General features: G+C 45.0%; 1 protein-coding gene across 5 annotated transcripts in view; it reads right to left on the bottom strand.

Annotated features, from left to right (window-relative positions):
• Positions 1-21,787, bottom strand: part of WDR33 (WD repeat domain 33) — a 106,164-nt gene that overhangs the window by 75,459 nt on the left and 8,918 nt on the right. Inside the window, exon 2 of one of the 5 annotated variants that reach the window (XM_063791047.1) lies at positions 16,694-16,779. The exons of the other annotated variants lie outside the window; for them this stretch is intronic. The gene's annotated coding sequence lies outside the window, so the exon portion shown is untranslated. The remainder of the gene's footprint in view (positions 1-16,693; positions 16,780-21,787) is intronic. 5 annotated transcript variants of the gene reach the window in all.

The raw sequence follows: 21,787 nt of genomic DNA on the forward strand, positions 1-21,787 counted from the left end.
GACTAGCCTGAGCAACATGGAGAAACCCCGTCTCTACTAAAAATACAAAATTAACCAGGTGTGGTGGCACACGCCTGTAATCTCAGCTACTCGGGAGGCTGAGGCAGGAGAATTGCCTGAACCCGGGAGGCGGAGGTTGCGGTGAGCCAAGATTGCGCCATTGCACTCCAGCCCGGGAAAGAAGAGCGAAACTCTTTTTCTCAAAAAAAAAAAAAAAAACCATGCTGAGAACACACATATGGAATATTCAAAGTCAAGTGTTTTACAACTGCTGCTACAAATTTGTGGATCACTAAACTTGACATTAAAAATCAATTTTCAGCCGGGCGCAGTGGCTCATGCCTGTCATCCTAGCACTTCAGGAGACCAAGGCAGGAGGGTCATTTGAGGTCAGCAATTCAAGACCAGCCTGACCAACATGGTGACACCCTGTCTCTACTAAAAATACAAAAAATTAGCCAGGGAAAGTTGCGCTCATCTGTAATATCAGCTACTCAAGAGGCTGAGGCAGGAGAATCGCTTGAACCTGGGAGGCAGGGGTTGCGGTGAGCCGAGATTGCACCACTGCACTCCAGCCTGGGCATGATCTCAAATTTGCAGATCAATTTTGAGAAAATTGATCTCAAAAAGAAGATCAATTTTCATTAACCAAATGTGGCAGTTTTCTAGCTTTCTAGCGTTCAGGTACGGCCTTAGTTGCATAATTTTTCATAACTTGGGGGAAGCAGCTTCCACTCTGTACAGTAGACTCTCTGTATCTATCCGTTCTGCATCCATGGATTCAACCGAGGAAGAAAAATATTAGACGGGAATAAATGGATGGTTGCATCTGTACTAAACAATATAGTACAACAACTATTTACACAACATTCACATAGTATTAGGTATTATAAGCAATCTAAAGAAAATTTAAAGTATACAGCAGGAGCCAGGAGCGGTGGCTCACGCCTGCAATCCCAACACTTTGGGAGGCTGAGGCAGGTGGATCACAAGGTCAGGAGATCGAGACCATCCTGGCTAACATGGTGAAACCCCATCTCTACTAAAAATACAAAAAATTAGCCAGGTGTGGTGGCAGGCGCCTGTAGTCCCAGCTACTTGGGAGACTGAGGCGGGAGAATGGCAGGAAGCCGGGAGACAGAGCTTGCAGTGAGCCGAGATCATGCCACTGCACACCAGCCTGGGCAACAGAGTGAGACTCTGTCTCAAAAACTAATAATAATAAAATAAAGTATACAGCAGGATATGTGTACGTTATATGCAAATGCTACACCATTTTATTTAAAGGACTTGAGCATCTGTGGATTTTGGTATTGTTGGGGATTCCTAGTACTACTCCCCCATGGATACTAAGGGACTACTAAGCTATAAAATTACTGAAGTATTTTAGTGAATACTACTTTAGACATGTTTAATCCATGTTACCTGATACTGTACTGGGCATTTACATTCAGTTTTCTGTGCCATTTCAAAAGCTAACTTTAACATATGAAGCACATGACCACAAACATGGCTGTCTTCCTCATTAGAAGTAATAACTCAGTATTTCAAAAGTGTGATACTAGGATAGAGAAACCAGCACTTTTTTGTCAAGTTTTCAGTGGAGACTAATGTCAGGGGTTACTGGATGTGGTTTTCTGCCTTTCATCAGCACACAAAGCAAAAGGGTTTTCCTACCCAGGTGATTTTAAAGTGCAACAAAATTTGGGAACAACTGGATTAAGTAATTTGGACAGTCTACTTCTGAAACAGCTTCCTTACAAAAGCAAGTTCTTCAGCTATTTTATTTCAGGACTCCTTTTTTTTTTTTTTTTGAGACAGAGTCTCGCTCTGGTGCCCAGGCTGGAGTACAGTGGTGTGATCTCGGCTCACTGCAACCTCCGCCTCCTAGGTTCAAGTGATTCTCCTGCCTCAGTCTCCCGAGTAGATGAGATTACAGGCGTGCACCACCACCCCCAGCTAATTTTTTGTATTTTTAGTAGAGACAAGGTTTCACCATGTTGGTCAGGCTGGTCTTGAATTGCTGACCTCAAACGACCCTCCTGCCTCGGTCTCCCAAAATGCTGGGATTACAAGAGTGAGCCACCGCACCTGGCCAGCACTTCCTTATTCTTTTAAACACTGAAGATTCCCCAAAATTTTTGTTTACTGTGGTATTGGATACTGGCCATATTAGAAATGAAAAAAAAAGTTTTTAAAATATTAATTCATTTTTAAATAACGATAAACTCATTACCTTTCCTTTCCCAAAAGCAATTAGTGAGAAAAGTAGCATTGTTTTTCACATTTCTGCTTATCTTTTTAGTATCTAGCTTAATTGAAAACAGCTGCTTTCTCATGTTTGCTTCTGCATTCAGTCTGCTGCAATATGTTATTTAAGTTAAAGTATATGAAAAATAGCCGGGCATATATGAAATATATTATGAAAAAAAATCTGGATTCACACATTTATACATCTAGAAAAGAGTATTTTCACAGCCTTCTAAGACAACTGTAGATATTCTATGATACTCTTTCCCAAAAACAAGCACTAATTTATGAAATACTAACTGCAATGTGTCATCTGAAATCATATTTTTTATTCTTTTTTTGTTTTTCGAGACAGGGTCTCACTCTGTCACCCAGGCTGGAGTGCAGTGGTGCAATCACGGCGCCCTGCAGCTTGACCACGTAGGCTCAGGTCATCTTCCACCTCAGCCTCCAGAGTAGCGGGGACTACTACTACTGTCCAGAGGTACGTGACACCTCACCTGGCCAATTTTTATATTTTGTAGAGATGGGGTTTCACCATGTTGCCCCAGCTGGTCTTGAACTCCTGGGCTCAATCTATCTACTCACCTTGACCTCCCAAAGTACAGAGACTACACGTGAGAGCCACTGTGCATAGCCTTGAAATTGTATCAACAAGCTTTTTATACTCTGTTACATTAAAATCCATTGATTTGTCCTGCAATTTGAATGGAACTTTTACTCATGCATGATTTTTATAACATCATGCACTGACCATCTGGAAAATACTGGTTCCAGAGAATTACGTATATCATCCCATTTTTATCACATTCCTTATAAAATATAACTTTCCTTAAAATAACCATTGTTCTCATCTTAAAATGTATTAATTATTGGGAACCTCAACTTCACAATGGCAGATACAAGCTTTCCAAACTTCTTATCTTGAAAGCTCAGATTTTTATCACTGACAACAAGCTTTCCAAACTTACCTTGAAAGCTCAGATTTTTATCACTGGCAACAAATACTGTTTTCCTTGAATCAACAGGTTGCCTCCATTCATTTTCAAAAAAAAATTTGTCGTGTACCCAGGTATGAATGCCATAGTTTGTCATTCTTTTAATTTTTTTTCTATGGTCTTTGTTATTTAGAGTAGTTTTAGGTTCACAGCAAAATTGAACAGAAAGTACAAAGTTCCCATACATTCTCTCTCCACAAACACAGCCCTCCCCACCCCTAACATCCCACATCAGTAGGGAACATTTGTTAGAATCAATGAACCAACACTGATGCATCATTATCACCCAAAGTCCATAGTACACATACGTATGTATTAGCATACATAGGTTCACTCTTGATGTGCTTTCTCTTGAGTTGTGACAAATGTCTAATGACATGTATCCACACAGAATAGTTTCTGCTGCCCTAAAAATCCTCTGCTCTATCTATTCATCCTTCCCTCCCCCAAGCTCCTGGCTATTTACTCATCTTTTTACTGTCTCCACAGTTTTGCCCTTTCCGGAATGTCATACAGTTGGAATCATACAGTGTGGAGCATTTTGAGACTGGCTTCTTTTACTTAGCAATATGCATTTAAGGTTCCTGCATGTCTTTTCAGGTCTTGATAGCTTTTTTTGTTTTTACTACTATTACTTTTCGTTACTCTATGGATGTACCAAACTTTGTTTACCCACTCCCCTACTGAAAGACATCTGGGTTGCCTCCAAGTTTTGGCAATTATGAACAAAACTACTATAAACATTTGTGTGCAAGTTTTTGGGTAGATGTTATTTTCAACTCATGTGACTCAAGGAGCCAGGTTGCTAGATCACACGATAAGGGTATGCTTGGTTTTGTAAGAAACTGCCTAACTATATTCTAAAGTAGGTGTACCATTCTGCATTCCAACTGGCAAAGTGAGAGTTCTTGCTGCTTCGTATCGTTGACAGCATTTGGTGTGGCAGCTGTTTTGAATTTTTGCCATTCTAAAAGGTCTGTAGTATTATCTCATTTATTTTATTCTATTTTTTGAGAGAGTCTCCCTCTGTCACCTAGCCTGAAGTGCAGTAGCACAATCACAGCTCACTGCAGCTTAAACCTCCTAGGCTCAAACAATCCTCTCACCTCAGCCTCCTGAGTAGCTAAGACCACAGGCATGTGCCACCATGAGTGGTTAAATTGTTCTTTTTTTTTGTAGAGACAGGGTCTCACTGTGTTGTCCAGGCTAGTCTGGAACTCCTAGGCTCAAGCGATCCTCCTGCTTTGGCTTTCCAAAGTGCTGTGATGACAGGCATGAGCCACAGTGCCCAGCCGATACTGTTTTTCTCTTATTTCCATATCCAGATGTTCACTATTACAATATAGAAATACAGTATTTTGGCAGGACACGGTGGCTCACGCCTGTATTCTCAACACTTTGGGAGGCTGAGGCAGAAGGATCACTTGAGGCCAGGAGTTCAAGACCAGCTCAGTCAACATGGCAAAACTTTGTCTCTACTAAAAATACAAACATTAGCTGGGCATGGTGGTGCACACCTGTGATCCCAGCTACACAGGAGGCTACAGCATGAGAATTGCTTGAACCTGGGAAGTTGGAGATTTCAGTGAGCCAAGATTGCGTCACTGCACTCCAGCCTGGGCAAAACAGCAAGACTCTGTCTCAAAATATATATATGTATTTTTTTAAAATACGTTGTCCATATATCCTATAACCTTGATAAACTCAATTTATTCTAGAAGCTTTCTTGTAGATTCCTTGGGATTTTCTACATAGACATATATCATCTGCAAAGAGGTACAATTTTATTTCTTCCTTTCTGTTCTAAAAGCCTTTTCATTTCTTTTTCTTGCCTTATTGTACTGTTCCAAACTTTAGGGAGGAGGCATTTCTCCTTTACTATTAAGTATGACATAACTACAGATTTTTTGTAGATGCCCTTTATCAGACTGAAGTAAATCCTTTCTATTACTGGTTTGCTAAAAAAAAATTTTTTTGAGACAGGGTCTCACTCTGTCACCCAGGCTGGAGTGCAGTGGTGTGATCTCGGCTCACTGCAGCCTCCGCCTCCCAGGCTCAAGCAATCCTTTCACCTCAGCCTCCAGAATAGCTCGGACTACAGGTGCATGCCACCACGCCTGGCTAATTTTTTTTATTTTTAGTAGAGACAGGGTTTCGACATGTTGCCCTGGCTGGTCTCCATCTCCTAAGCTCAAGAGATACTCCTGCCTCAGCCTTCCAAAGTGATGGGATTACAGGCATGAGCCACCACGCTTGGCCTGTAAAAATTATCATGAAAGTATACTGGAGTTTGTCAAATACTTATTCTCCATCTAAAGAGATGATCATATGGTTTTCCTTAGTCTACTAATAGACTAAATTATCCTGACTGATTTTCAAATTTTGAACCAGCCTTGTATTCCCAGAATAAACCTCATTGATCACAATGTATTATCCTTTTTATACTATATATTGCTGGATTTGAGTTACTAATATTTTGTTGTGACTTCTGAATCTATATTCATGAGGGATACTGGTGTGGTTTTTTCTTGTAATATCTGTATCTGGTTTTATATCAAGTCCCATAAAATGATTTGAGAGGTATGCCTTCTAATATTTCCTGGATGAGAGTATGTAGAATTGATATTATTCTTAAATATTTGGTAGAAGTGGCCAGCGAAACCATCTCAACCTCAACTTTCCTTTGGAAGATTTTTAACTATAAATTCAATTCATTTAACTATGAATTCAATTTTATTTTATTTTTGAAACCAGGTCTCACTCCATTGCCCAGGCTACAGCGCATGGCCAGAGGACCACAGTTCACTGCAGCCTCGAACTCCTGGGCTCAAGCGATCCTCCTGTCTCAGCCTCCCAAGTAGCTGGGACAATAAACACATGACCCACACCCAGCTTGAATTCGATTTCTTTAATAGATATAGGACTATTCAGGTTACATATTTTTTCTTGAGTGAGTTTTAGTTTGTGTCTTTGAAGGAGTTGATCAATTTCTCTTAAGTCATCAAATTTAGGGGCATGGAATTGTTCACGATATTCCCTTATCATCATTTTAATGTCTGTAAGATCTGTAGTAATATTCCCCCTCTTTCATTCCTGATATTGTTCACTTGGGCCCCCTCCTTAACCTCTCCCCATCTCTCTCAACAGTCTGTCATTCTTTCAAGTCAAAATTAGGCTCCATGGAAAAAGTAAATAGTACAATTATGTAAGTGCTTTCTCTCAAGAAAATTGCCCTACTTCTATAAATAGCAAAAGTACTTTATCCAAATTCTTTCCCCACCCCACCCACCCCCCCCAGCAACTGCGTCTCACTCTGTCACCCAGGCTGCAAGACAGTGGCACAATCATACCTCACTGCAGCCTCAAACTCCTGGGCTCAAGCAATCCTCCCGCCTCGGCCTCCCAAAGTACTGTGATTACAGACATGAGCCACCACAGCCAACCCACACTTCCCATTTCATCATGTGCTATGTATTAGTCTGCTTGGCTGCCATAAAAATACCATAGACTGGGTGGCTTTAAACCACAGAAATTTAGTTTTTCACAGTTCTAGAAGCTGGAAGTCCAAGATCAAGGTGCCAGCATAACCAGGTCCAAGTGAGGGCTCTCTTTCTGGCTTGACGGAAAGAGAAACAGCAAACTTTCTGGTGTTTCTGCTATTAAAGGTACTATTCCCATCATGAGGGCCCCAACCTCATGACCTCAGCTAAACCTAGTGATGTCCCAGAGGCCCCCATCTCCAAATGTCATCACACTGGGGGTTACTACTTCAGCATATAAATATAAGGGAATATGACTCAATCCAAAGCATCCTGTATTAGAAATCATATGCTCAAGAGGTGACATTTAATAAAATTATATTTACCACTTCATCAGTGACATTCTTAAGTGAAATTGTCTTTTTTCTTTTCAACTACCAGCATGAGGTAAAAGTAACATACCTACTACAGTTTGGTAGCACTGCCTTGAATGATGCTAAGGAGCTAGTAGTTTTATCCATTACTGCTTTTATAACATAACTGCAAGCATCAACAGTAAAAAGGCCTTATAATGTCTTAGTATCTTTTTTTTTTTTTTGAGATGGAGTCTCATGCTGTCACCCAGGCTGGAGTGCAGTGGTGTGATCTCAGCTCACTGCAACCTCTGCCTCCCGAGTTCAAGCGATTCTCCTGCCTCAGCCTCCTGAGTAGCTGGGATTATAGGCATGCACCACCACACCCGGCTAATTTTTGTATTTTTAGTAGAGACTGGGTTTCACCGTGTTGGTCAGGCTGGTCTCGAACTCCGGACCTCAGGTGATCCACCCGCCTCAGCCTCCCAAAGTGCTGGGATTACAAGCGTGAGCCACCACACTCAGCCATCTTAGTATCTTAGCAGTGGTATGAAAACAGTTCTAACCTCACTTTGAGAACTCACCACTGCCTTACAGAATTAAGTTCAACTAACAAAGGAAAAAAAATTTCCAAACTGAGATGTTTATTAGCAATTTAAGCTATTGTTGGCAGGGCAGGTGGCTCACGCCTATAATCCCAGCACTTTGGGAGGCTGAGGCGGGCAGATCACTTGAGGTCAGAAGTTCGAGACCAACTTGGCCAACATGGTGAAACCCCGTCTCTACTAAAAATAAAAAAAATTAGATGGGCATGGTAGTGTGCAGTGTGCGCCTGTAATCCCAGCTACTCGGGAGGCTGAGGCAGGAGAATCGCTTGAACCTGGGAGGCAGAGGCAGAGGCTGCAGTGAGCCAAGATTGTGCCACTGAACTCCAGACTCGGCAAAAAAGAGTGAGACCCCGTCTCAAAAAGAAAAAAAAAAGGTATTATTACAAATAAATCATGAGAGATAGTAAAACTTGATCCATTCACAAACTTTCCAAATTTGATTATTAGGTAAATTAGCAAATTAGGTAAATGATCAAGCTATATTTTTCACTTGACGACTCTGTTATCTAAGGAGAAAATATAAAGTTCCATGGGGTCTAAAAAGGAAAAAAATAAAAACTACCTTGATTAGAGTACCTGGGTTGTGATGAAACAAACAAAGCAGGCCAGTGGTATACTATAAACACACTCATAGAGAGATATGTCAGAAACATTACCACCGATTGCCTCTGGGAAAAAAAATTAGATGAGTTAGCATAAAAGTGAGGAGAAATTTCAGGTGTACCTTTTGAATTTCACACATGTATGTGTATTCACTATCCCCCAAGATAAATTAAAATTTATTTCACAGGTAATATCTAATGATTTGGTACATCAAAAACTCAATTTAGGGCCTGGCACGGTGGCTCATGCCTGTAATCCTAGCACTTTGGGAGGCCGAGGAGGGTGGATCATCTGAGGTCAAGAGTTCGAGACCAGCCTGGCCAACATGGTGAAACCCCATCTCCACTAAAAATATAAAAATTAGCCAGGCATGATGGCAGGTGCCTGTAATCCCACCTACTCGGGAGGCTGAGGCAGGAGAATCGCTTCAACCCGGGAGGAGGAGGTTGCAGTGAGCCGAGATCATACCACTGCACTCCTGCCTAGGCAACAGAGCAAGACTCTGTCTCAAGGAAAAAAAACAAAAAGCTCAATTTAGTCCAGGCAAGGTGGGTCAAGCCTGTAATCCCAGCACTTTGGGAGGCCAAGGCAGGAGGATCACTTGAGGCCAGGAGTTCAAGACCACCCTGAGCAACAGACTGAGATCCCATCTCTACAAAAATAAAATAAATTAGCCGGGCATGGTGGCAGGTATTTGTGGTCCTAGCTACTTGGAAGGCTGAGGAAGTAGAATCACCTGAATCCAGGTGTTTGAGGCTGCAGTGAGTTATGATCATGCCACTATACTCCAGCCTGGGTGACAGAGCAAGACCCTGTCTCAAAAAAATGAAAACAAACAAAAAGACTCAATGTAAAACAGTATGAAATTTCACCATCTTACTCAACTTGGGAAATAGAAGCCAGAATTAAGTTTTAAGAAACTATATTGTTCGGGCAGGCACAGTGGCTCACGCCTGTCATCCCTGAACTTTGGGAGGCCAAGGCAGGAGGAAAGATTGAGCTCAGAAGTTCGAGACCAGCCTGGGCAACATGGTGAAACCCTGTCTCTACCAAAATACAAAAAATTAGCCAGGAGTGGTGGCGCACCCATGGCCCCAGCTACTTGGGTGGCTGAGGCGGGAGAATCATTTGAGCCCAGGAGGTCAAGGCTGCAGTGGTCGAGGCTACAGTGAGCCAAGATCACGCCACTGCACTCCAGCCTAGGTGACAGAGCAAGATCTTGTCAAGAAAGACAGACAGACAGACAGAAAGACAGACAAAGACAAGAAAGAAAGCAAGCAAGCAAGAAAGAAAGCCGGCCAGGCACGGTGGCTCATGCCTGTAATCCCAGCACTTTGGGAGGCGGAGGCAGGTGGATCACCTGAGGTCAGGAGTTCTAGACCAGCTTGGCCAACATGGTAAAACCCCGTCTCTACTAAAAATACAAAAATTAGCTGGGTGTGGTGGCAGGTGCCTGTAATCCCAGCTACTCGGGGGGCTGAGGCAGGAGAATCGCTTGAACTTGGGGGGCAGAGGTTGCAGTGAGCCAAGATTGCACCATCGCACCCCAGCCTGGGGGACAAGAGCGAGACTTCATCAAAGGAAAGGAAAGGATCGGAAAAGAAAAGAGACAAAGACAAGACGAAAGAGGTCAGGCACAGTAGCTCATGCCTATAATCCCAGCACTTTGGGAAGCCAAGGAGGGCAGATCACTTGAGATCAGGAGTTCAAGACCAACCCGGCCAATATGGTGAAACCCCTGTCTCTACTAAAAATACAAAAATTAGCCAGGTGTAGTGGCGGGCAACTGTAGTTCCAGCTACTAAGGAGGCTAAGGCAGGAGAGTTGCTTGAACCCAGGAGGCAGAGGTTGCAGTGAGCCGAGATCATGCCACTGCACCCCAACCTGGGCAACAAAGCGAGACTCCGTCTCAAAAAAAAAAAAAAAAGAAAGAAAGAAATACTTTCAAGCTGGGTGTGGTGACTGTGCACCTGTAATCCTAGCTACTGGGAGGCTGAGGCGGGAGGATCTCTTGAGCCCAGTAGTTCAAGTCCTGAGCAACATGATAAGACCCTGGTGTCAAAACATAAAAATAAAATACTTTCTATTCTTAAACTGCATGCTACTACTCTGTAGGTTGATGGTGAACGTGGAATCAGTACAAGGGAAGTAAGTTATGAAGCAATAACTTCTCTTTTTTTTTTTTTTTTTTTTTGAGAGGGAGTCTCACTCTGTTGCCCAGGCTGGAGTGCAATGGTGCGATCTCGGCTTACTGCAACCTCTGCCTCTCGGGTTCAAGCAATTCTCCTGCCTCAGCCTCCTGAGCAGCTGAGACTACAGGCGTGTACCACCATGCCCGGCTAATTTTTGTATTTTTAATAGAGACAGGGTTTCACTATGTTGGCCAGGATGGTCCAGAACTCCTGACCTCGTGATCTGCCCACCTCAGCCTCCCAAAGTGTTGGGATTAAAGGCGTGAGCCATCGTGCCCTGCCTGAAACAATAACTTTTAATGCTGAAGGTCCTAATACCCTGATGGGTCCCAATCTCTAGAACACAGCTACACCTGTCAGACAGGCAGAATTACATTTTTTTAGTCCATAACAATGGACAAATTAGTTAGATTTGCAGAATTATGTACTCCAGTTTAAAGAAAATACAGAGGAAAAAAGTTACCAAACCATAGGATACACAAACATACAAGAAATTCTACAAGATAACAGCCTAAGCAACATGGCAAAACCTCCTTTCTATAAAAAAAAAAAACACCAAACAGTTAGCCAGGCGTGGTGGCATGCTCCTGTGGTCACAGCTACTCGGGAGGCTGAGATGCAGAGGATCACTTGTGCACAGGAGGTCCAGGCTGCAGCGAGCTGAGATGGAGCCACTGCACTCTAGCCTGGGCAACACAGCAAGGCTTTGTCTCCGGGAAAAAAAAAACTGTCTTGAAACCTCCAGAAGTTAATGCAAGAAGGAGAAAATGTGGAGGGGAGAACTATTCTAGATGAGACTAAAAGATAAAAGCAACCTTGATGGAATGTTAGTTCTTTAAAAAAAAGTTGCCTAAGATATTTTGGGGCAATTAGGTAAACTTGGTATACAGAATAGATTTACCTAGGTAAATTAGGTAAATAGAACAGGCATTAATATTAGGTGATTACTGTTAATTTTTTTTTTTTTTTTTGAGACAGTCTTGCTCTGTCACCTAGACTGGAGTGCAGTGCAACCTTGACCTCCTGGGCTCAAGTGATCCTCCCACCTCAGCCTCCTGAGTAGCTGGGACTATACAGCATGTGCCACCACATCTGGCTAATTTTTGTATATTTTTTTAGAGACAGGGTTTCAACATGTTGCCCAGGCTGGTCTCAAACTCCTGGCCTCAAGGGATCTGCCCGACTCAGCCTCCTAAAGCACTGGGATTACGGGCATAAACCACCACACCTGGCTGTTAATTTTCTCATGTGTGAGAGATAGCACTACTGTGGTTAAGGAAAATCTCTACTGCAGCGAGCACAGTGGCTCACGCCTATAATCCCAGCACTGTGGGAGAGCAAGATAGGTCCCATTGCTTGAGCTCAAGAGTTCAAGTTCAAGCCCAGCCTGAGCAACAAAATGAGACCCTGACTCTACAAAAAAATCATTTCTTGGGCTCTTTCCCAGCATACATACACATACTCTCTCTCTCTCTCTCATTTCCTCTTTCCTGTTTCAATTTTAGTTTTCTTCATTACATGCTTTTTTATTCCATTTTATTAACCAGTTTTATTCCCACCTTTTATGTACACTATCTTCATGTCCTTTGTATACTGCCTTCAGGGAAAACAATCTACATTAATGTCTTTGTATTTCTGTCTCCTAAATGACTAGGTTCAGGGAAAAAGTTTCAGTACACATTCTGGTTGTTTGAATTTTGAATTAAAAAGCATACTTCTTATATCCTTGGAGTTAACAACAAAAAATAATTAACCGGAAAAACTGTTTGTTTCCCCAAGGTCAAACCATAATCAATCCTCATTAGTCCCAGATTCTGCATTTGCGAATTTACCTACTTGCTAAAATTGACCTGTAGCCCCAAAATCAATACTCACAGTGCACCACCAGTCATTCCACCACACAAAGCACATGAATGTCCATGAATGATCACCATGGCAGGGAAAATTTTCCTTGCAAATCACAAAATAATTAATGTAACCAGTTGATTCCTGATGGATGATTTTCCTATTTTATACCTTTTAGCTACAAAATATAACTGATAAATGTTAGCTCTCTCTCAAAGACATTAAACCAGGCCAGGCGCAGTGGCTCGTGTCTGTAATCCCAGAACTTTGGGAGGCTGAGGTAGGCAGATCATGAGGTCAGAAGTTCGATACCAGCCTGGCCAACATGGTGAAACCCCGTCTCTACTAAAAATACAAAAATTAGCTGGGCATGGTGGCGCACACCTGTAATCCCAGCTACTTAGGAGGCTGAGGCAGGAGAATCACTTGAACCCAGGAGGCAGAGGTTGCAGTCAGCCAAGATCACACCACTGCACTCCACCCTGGGTGACAGAACAAGACTACGTCACACACAAAAAAAGATATTAAGCCAAAAAACCCCTCCAAGCTATATTATGAAATGTTTTAGTGGCTTTTTTTGTAAAAGTGGGAACACTAAACTGGTATTCAGGTGACCTGAATTCTGCCACTCTGTAATTATGAACAAATTTAATCTCTCCAGTGTTGTTTATCTTCAAATTAAAGGGTCTAGATTTGATGATCTCTAGAGGCAAAATAATTTCATAATTTCAAGATCACAAGCCAACAGGCCAGGCACGGTGGTTCAAGCCTGTAATCCCAACACTTCGGGAGGCTGAGGAAGGTGGATCACCCGAGCTCAGAAGTTCGAGACCAGTCTGGGCAACATGGCAAAACCCTGTCTCTACCAAAAACATAAAAACGTAGCCGGGCATGGTGGTACACAACTGTGGGTCCCAGCTACTAATGGGGCTGAAGCAGGAGGACTGCTTGAGCCCAGGAAGTCGAGGTTCCAGTAAGCCAAGATGACACCACTGCACTTCAACCTGGTGACAGAGTGAGACCCCATCTCAAAAGATTATGTAGAAAGCAGGTAAGAAATTTCCAAAATTCCTTTCTTAAACCTTGCTTAACAAATGAATTTAAGCCGGGCGTGGTGGCTCATGTCTGTAATCCCAGCACTCTGGGAGGCCGAGGCAGGTGGATCACCTGAGATCAGGAGTTCAAGACCAGCCTGGCCAACATGGTGAAACCCTGTCTCTACTGAAAATACAAAATTTAGCCAGGCATGGTGGCACATGCCTGTAATCCCAGCTACCAGGGGGGCTGAGGCAGGAGGATCGCTTGAACCTGGGAAACAGAGGTTGCAGCGAGCCAAGATCGTGCCACTGCACTCCAGCCTAGGCAACAGGGCGAGACACCGTTGCAAAAAAAAAAAAAAAAAAAAAAAAAGAATTTAAAAGCATTTAACAAAATAGGAAAAGACAATCATTCCCAAAGGAACAATCCTAAAGAGCTGGTTGGCCCTGAATATTTCAAATCTGTCAATAGCAAGATATAATGATAAGCTTAAGCTTTTATGAGCCTCTTGATTTCAGAACTATGGTTCTCAGGTTCTAGTTCTACTATCTACACAGACCTAAAAGCCTAACCAGTTAACTAGTTCCTCAGTATATCTGGAATTTATGATGTCTTTTAATTACCTTATGACACATACCATCTTAACAGTTTGATATTTCCCTCCAAACAAGTCAGTTTAGATTTCAAAAAAAACAGTGTTATTAGAGATACGATGAACTGGAAGTTAAACAAATATCTAAAAAAGTCGTGAAAAAAAATTCACCAATGAAACCTGTCCTTCATTAATTTTTACTTGAACCTCCCTCTACTAAGTAAAATTTAAGTTATTGAAAACTGCTTTTATTAGAGCCAAAACTAAAGCTTATAGCTTTCTTTTTTTTTTTTTTAAGCCAGTCAAATTTAGCAGTTGAGGGTTGTATATCAACTTCAGTGACACTAATGTTAATGAGTTCTGATAACCCACTACCATTGGACCAGCCAAAAGCTTATAGCTTTCTAACCACAAGGTCAAACTCACTATAGCTGCTTTCTAATAAAAAAGTCAAACTCATATTCACATTTATACCAATGGAGGAGAATCTACATTCTCAAATGAGAAAAATCAGTTGCTTAGCTGCCTTAGATGTAATACCAATGCACAATAAACAAAAGAAAAAGTAGGTAAATTGGACATAATCAAAATTGGAAACTTCTTTGCTTCGATGACACCATAAAAAAATCAAAACACTGTCTTCCTACACATGACTTGGGAAAAAAAGTTAAAAAAAGGAAAACAAATCCACAAAAAGGGGAAAAATTTCTGCAAATCATGTATCTGATGAGACTTGCATCCAGAATACACGAAGAACTCTTAAAACTCAATAATAACAAGAAATAACCCAATTTCTTAAATGGGCAAAGAATGTGAATAGTTATTTCTCCAAAGAAGATATACAGGCTGGACACGGTGGCTCACGCCTGTAATCCCAGCACTTTGGGAGGCCAAGGCAGGTGGATCACTTGGGGTCAGGAGTTTAAGACCAGCCTGCCCAACATGGCGAAACCCCGTATCTACTAAAAATACAAAAATTAGCCGGACATGGTGGCAGGCACCTGTAATCCCAGCTACTCAGGAGGCTGAAGCAGGAGAATCGCATCAATAGAAAAATGCAAAACAAAACCACGATGAGCACCAGGAACAGTGGTTCCAGCTACTCGAACCACCTCCTGCTGGAGTTCAGGCAGGAGGACTGCTTGAGCCCAAGAGTTCGAGGCTGCAGTGCACTGTGATCACACCTCCACTCCTGCCTGGGCAACAGAGTGAGACCCCATCTCTAAAATATATAAATAAATGAATACCACAATGAGATAACACTTCACATCCACTGGGATGGCTATGGTCAAAAAGAGGGAAAATAAGAAGTGTTAGTGAGAATGTGGAGAAACAGTAACCCTCATGAGAAGTCCATCTGGATTACAAAAGAATAGTGGTTGTTAGGCATAAAATAAACTGAAAATTAGGTGGGAAAATAGTCAAGAATTTCCTCAAATGTTAAATGTCGAAATACCATGTGACCCAGCAATTCTACGTCTAGGTAAATTCCCAAGGGAACTGAAAGCATTATGTCCACACAAATATTTGTACATGAATGTTTACAGCAGCGTTATTAATAATAATCAAAAAGTGAAAACAATCCTAATGTCCATCAACTGAATCATAAAAATTACAGCTTCTGATCCCAAATCACCATCAACACTTAACAAAAATAATCTTTCTCCTTAAAAACAAGAAGCAAGCCTGGGCACAGTGGCTCATGCCTGTAATCCCAGCACTTTGGGAGGCCGAAGCAGGCGGATCATGAGGTCAGGAGATCAAGACCATCCTGGCTAACATGGTGAAACCCCGTCTCTGTTAAAAAAAATTCAAAAAAATTAGCCAGGTGTGGTGGAGGGCACCTGTAGTCCCAACTACTCGAGAGGCTGAGGCAGAAGAATGGCATGAACCCAGGAGTCGGAGCTTGCGGTGAGCTGAGATCGCATCACTGCACTCCAGCCTGGGCAACATAATGAGACTCCATCTCAAAAAAAAAAAAAAAAAACAACAAGCAAAAAAATTCAAATGTTATGAAGGAATTGCAGAGGGAAAAAAATAATAATAAAACCATAGACCTTACAAAGCCTATTTCTGTAAACTGTACTTGGCCCTGAGTTTTAATTTAAATCTATTCCTGTATATGAAACTGAAACTTTATTAAAGCTATTTAAGACAGAAATCTCCTTCCTTTTACAAAAAAAATTGTGTACACAGTATTTCCACAATAAACTGGTTAAAGCTCTTTACTGAAACTTTTAACAGTCTAACTTCTGAAACTCAATGATAGCTGTAGTGATGGAATATTACTATTATTGGGTTGTAAAACTTTAGGATGGGCATAGTGGCTCATGCCTATTGTAATCTCAGCACTTCAGGAAGCCGAAGTGGGAAGACTGAGCCCAGGAGTTTGAGACCAGCCAGGACAGACAACATAGTGAGACCCTGTCTCTAGGAAAAAAAAAAAAAGAAAGAAAAGAAAAACAAAATTAGCCAGGCATGGTGACACACACCTGTTGTCCCAGCCGCTCGGGAGGCTAAGGCAGGAGGTTTGCTTGAGCCCGGGACGTTGAGGCACAGTGAGCTATGATTATACCACTGTACTCCAGCAGGGGTAACAGAAGGAGACCTTTTCTCAGAGGAAAAACACACACAGACACAGAAAATAATAACTGTTGGTAAGAATATGAAGAAATTGGAACCATTGTGTACTGACTGTAAAATGGTACAATGAGGCTGGGCATGGTGGCTCACACCTGTAATCCTAGCACTTTGGGAGGCCATGGTGGGAGGATCACTTTGAGGCGAAGACCAGCCTGAGCAACACAGTGAGACTCTGTCTCTAAAAAACAAACAAACAAACAAAAAACACACAACAACAAAAAAAAAAGTACAATCACTATGAAAAACAGTATAGAGGTTATTCAAAAATGTTAAAAACAGAATTACATTATGAGCCAGGTGCAGTGGTTCATGCCTATCTCAGCACTTTGTGGAGCGGAGGCATGTGCATCACTTGAGGTTAGGAGTTCAAGACCAGCCTAGCCAACATGGTGAAATCCCATCTCTACTAAAAATACAAAAAATTAGCTGGGCGTGGTGGTGCACACCTGTAGTGCCAGCTACTCGGGAGACTGAGGCAGGATAATTGTTTGAACCCAGGAGACGGATGCTGCAGTGAGCCGAGATCGTGCCACTGCACTCCTGCCTGGGTGACACAGTGAGACTCCATCTCAAAAAAAATGGTTAAGGCCAGGCACAGTGGCTCCTGCTTGTAATCCCAGCACTTTGGGAGGCTGAGGCAGGCAGATCACTTGAGGTCAGGAATTCCAGACCACCCTGGCCAACATGGTAAAACCCCGTCTCTACTAAAAATACAAAAATTAGCCAGGTGTGGTGGCATGCACCTGTAGTCCCAGCTACTCAGGAGGCTGAGGCAGGAGAATCACTTGAACCCAGGAGTGAGCTGAGATCACGCCACTGCACTCCAGCCTGGAGGAGAGAGCAAGACTCTGACTCAAAAAAAAAAAATTAAGACAGTAAAATTTTGCTATGCATTTATCACAATTTATAAAAAAAAAAATCAAGTGTCACAAGCATATACAGCATGCCAACTTTCTTCTAAGAATGTGAAAATAAGAATATACACAGTAAAGATCTCAGCTCACTGCAACCTCCCTGCCCGATTCTCCTGCCTCAGCCTGCCGAGTGCCTGCGATTGCGGGCGCGCGCCGCCACGCCTGACTGGTTTTCGTATTTTTTTGGTGGAGACGGGGTTTCGATGTGCCGGCTGGGCTGGTCTCCAGCTCCTAACCGCGAGTGATCCGCCAGCCTCGGCCTCCCGAGGTGCCGGGATTGCAGACGGAGTCTCGTTGACTCAGTGCTCAGTGGCGCCCAGGCTGGAGTGCAGTGGCGTGATCTCGGCTCGCTGCAACCACCTCCCAGCCGCCTGCCTTGGCCTCCCTAAGTGCCGAGATTGCAGCCTCTGCCTGGCGGCCACCCCGTCTGGGAAGTGAGGAGCGTCTCCGCCTGACCGCCCATCGTCTGGGATGTGAGGAGCCCCTCTGCCTGGCTGCCCAGTCTGGAAAGTGAGGAGCGTCTCTGCCCGGCCGCCATCCCATCTAGGAAGTGAGGAGCGCCTCTTCCCGGCTGCCATCACATCTGGGAAGTGAGGAGCGTCTCTGCCCGGCCGCCCATCGTCTGAGATGTGGGGAGCACCTCTGCCCTGCCGCCCCGTCCGGGATGTGAGGAGCGTCTCTGCCCGGCTGCCCTGAGGGGTGGGGAGACCCTCTGCCTGGCAACCGCCCCGTCTGAGAGGTGGGGAGCCCCTCCGCCCAGCAGCCGCCCCGTCTGAGAAGTGAGGAGCGTCCTCCCTCCTCGTCCGGGAGGGAGGTGGGGGGGTCAGCCCCCCACCCGGCCAGCCGCCCCGTCCGGGAGGTGAGGGGCACCTCTGCCCGGCCGCCCCTACCGGGAAGTGAGGAGCCCCTCTGCCCGGCCAGCTGCCTCATCTGGGAGGGAGGTGGGGGGGTCAGCCCCCCGCCTGGCCAGCCGCCCCGTCCGGGAGGCGAGGGGTGCCTCTGCCCGGCCGCCCCTACTGGGAAGTGAGGAGCCCCTCTGCCCGGCCAGCCGCCCCGTCCGGGAGGGAGGTGGGGGGGTCAGCCCCCCACCCGGCCAGCCGCCCCGTCCGGGAGGGAGGTGGGGGGATCAGACCCCCGCCTGGCCAGCCGCCCCGTCCGGGAGGGAGGTGGGGGGATCAGCCCCCCGCCCGGCCAGCCGCCCTGTCCAGGAGGTAGGGGGGCGCCTCTGCCCGGCCGCCCCTACTGGGAAGTGAGGAGCCCCTCTGCCCGGCCAGCCGCTCTGTCTGGGAGGGAGGTGGGGGCGTCAGCCCCTGGCCCGGCCAGCCGCCCCGTCCGGGAGGGAGGTGAGGGGGTTAGCCCCCCGCCTGGCCAGCCGCCCCATCTGGGAGGTGAGGGGCGCCTCTGCCCGGCCGCCCCTTCTGGGAAGTGAGGAGCCCCTCTGCCCGGCCAGCCGCCCTGTCCGGGAAGGAGGTGGGGGGGTCAGCCCCCTGCCCGGCCAGCCGCCCCGTCCGGGAGGGAGGTGGGGGGGTCAGCCCCCCGCCCGGCCAGCCGCCCCGTCCGGGAGGGAGGTGGTGGGGTCAGCCCCCCGCCCGGCCAGCCGCCCCGTCCGGGAGGGAGGTGGGGGGATCAGCCCCCCGCCCGGCCAGCCGCCCCGTCCGGGAGGGAGGTGGGGGGTTCAGCCCCCCGCCGGGCCAGCCGCCCTGTCGGGGAAGTGAGGGGCGCCTCTGCCCAGCCGCCCCTACTGGGAAGTGAGGAGCCCCTCTGCCCGGCCAGCCGCCCTGTCCGGGAGGGAGGTGGGGGGTCAGCCCCCCGCCCGGCCAGCCGCCCCGTCCAGGAGGGAGGTGGGGGGGGGTCAGCCCCCCGCCCGGCCAGCCGCCCCGTCCGGGAGGTGAGGGGCGCTTCTGCCCGGCCGCCCCTACTGGGAAGTGAGGAGCTCCTCTGCCCGGCCACCACCCCATCTGGGAGGTGTACTCAACAGCTCATTGAGAACGGGCCATGAAGACAATGGCGGTTTTGTGGAATAGAAAGGGGGGAAAGGTGGGGAAAAGATTGAGAAATCGGATGGTTGCCGTGTCTGTGTAGAAAGAGGTAGACATGGGAGACTTTTCATTTTGTTCTGTACTAAGAAAAATTCTTCTGCCTTGGGATCCTGTTGATCTGTGACCTTACCCCCAACCCTGTGCTCTCTGAAACATGTGCTGTATCCACTCAGGGTTGAATGGATTAAGGGCGGTGCAAGATGTGCTTTGTTAAACAGATGCTTGAAGGCAGCATGTTCGTTAAGAGTCATCACCACTCCCTAATCTCAAGTACCCAGGGACACAAACACTGCAGAAGGCCGCAGGGTCCTCTGCCTAGGAAAACCAGAGAACTTTGTTCACTTGTTTATCTGCTGACCTTCCCTCCACTATTGTCCTGTGACCCTGCCAAATCCCCCTCTGCGAGAAACACCCGAGAATGATCAATAAAAAAGAAAAAAAAAAAAAAAGAATATACACAGTAAAAACTGGAATGAACTCCAGAGCTCAGAGACAGAAGCAAGACTTAACTACTTTTTCTTCAGCCTCCGTCTCCCGGGTGCAAGCAATTCTCCTGCCTCATCCTTCAGAGTAGCTGGGATTACAGGCATGTGCCACCACGCCTGGCTAATTTTTGTATTTTTAGTAGAGATGGGGTTTCACCATGTTGGCCAGGCTGGTCTCAAACTCCTGACCCCAGGTGATCTGCCCCCCTCGGCTTCCCAAAGTGCTGGGATTACAGATGTGAGCCACCACGCCCAGCCAGTACTTTTTCAATATAGTATTTAATTTTATTCCTTCTTGGTCACAGGTGCTTAAAATTTTTTTTTCAGTAAATTTTAAACCATGTAAATAACGTATTAAAAAGACTAAATTACGGCTGGGTGCAGTGGCTCATGCCTTGTAATCCTAGTATTTTGGGAGGCTGAGGAGGGAGGAATCGATGACCCCAGGAGTTCGAGCCCAGACTGGGCAACATGGCAAAACCCAGACTATACCAAAAAATACAAAAAATTAGCCAGACATGGTGGTGCGCACTTGTCGTTCCAGCTACTTGGGAGGCTGAGGTGGGAGGATCACCCAAACCTGCGAGGTTGAGGCTACAGGGAGCCAAAACTGCACCACTACACTCCAGCCTAGGTAACAGATTGAGATCTTGTCTCAAAAACAAACAAACAAAAAAACTAAATTAAGAGGGAGAAAAAGCAAACCCTAATAATGAATACAAACAAAAACTGTGAAATTTGATAATCAAAATAAACAAATTCAACAAACAAGCTGAAAAATGTTATTTCAAGTAACTTTTGAACAAAGTTCATCTTTAATGCAGTATACGCTAAGAAAAAAAAGGACTGGAAAAAAAACTGCACTTGGTAGGGTTATTGTTAGTAAAATACTGGCATTATAAATCTGACTCTGTTTTCTGTGTAGAAAATGCCACCAATGTTAACTTTGATTAGGAATTTAAAATACCAATGTAGGCCAGGCACAGTGGCTCACGTCTGTAATCCCAACACTTTGAGAGGCCAAAGTGAGTGGATCACTTAAGGCCAGGGGTTCGAGACCAGCCTGGCCAATATTGTAAAACCCCATCTCTACTAAAAATACAAAAATTAGCCAGACGCCTGTAATCCTAGCTGCTCGGGAGGCTGAGGCACAAGAATCGCTTCAACCCAGGAGGCAGAGGTTGCAATGAGCCAAGATTGCACAACTGCACTCCAGCCTAGGTGACAGAGGGAGACTGTCTCAAAAAATAAATAAAATAAAATACCAATGTAAGCTGATGATTTTTAATATCATGTTTTCTAGCTCTGTCCACTGAAAAGGGCATACAAGCAAATGCATACACCACCAAGCATCCAAATCCTGGTTTATAAATAATATTTTCTACCAAAAGAACTGGGACTCCTTGGAGAAATGGGAAGATACAAAAGGAAAGGAAAAGACAAGAAGGACTTGGGTTATTGTTTTGCCAAAAAAGCAAAGGAGCCCTCAAATTAACTGGGGTTAGTGCCAGGTGCTTGGGAGACTGAGGTAGGAGAATCACTTGAGCCCAGGAGTTCCAGGCTGCAGGCAGCTATGATCTTGCCACTGCACTCTAGCCTGGGCAACGAAGTGAGATCCAGTCTCAAAAAAAAAAAAAAAAAAGACCAAAAGCAATAAGGGCCAAATACCTGCTCCTGCTTAAAGACTAAAGAGATACGAAATATCTAGATTGGGGCCGGGTGTGGTGGCTCACACCCATAATCCCAGC

Source organism: Pan troglodytes, chromosome 13 (assembly GCF_028858775.2).
Source record: "Pan troglodytes isolate AG18354 chromosome 13, NHGRI_mPanTro3-v2.0_pri, whole genome shotgun sequence".
Classification (NCBI taxonomy): domain Eukaryota; kingdom Metazoa; phylum Chordata; class Mammalia; order Primates; family Hominidae; genus Pan; species Pan troglodytes.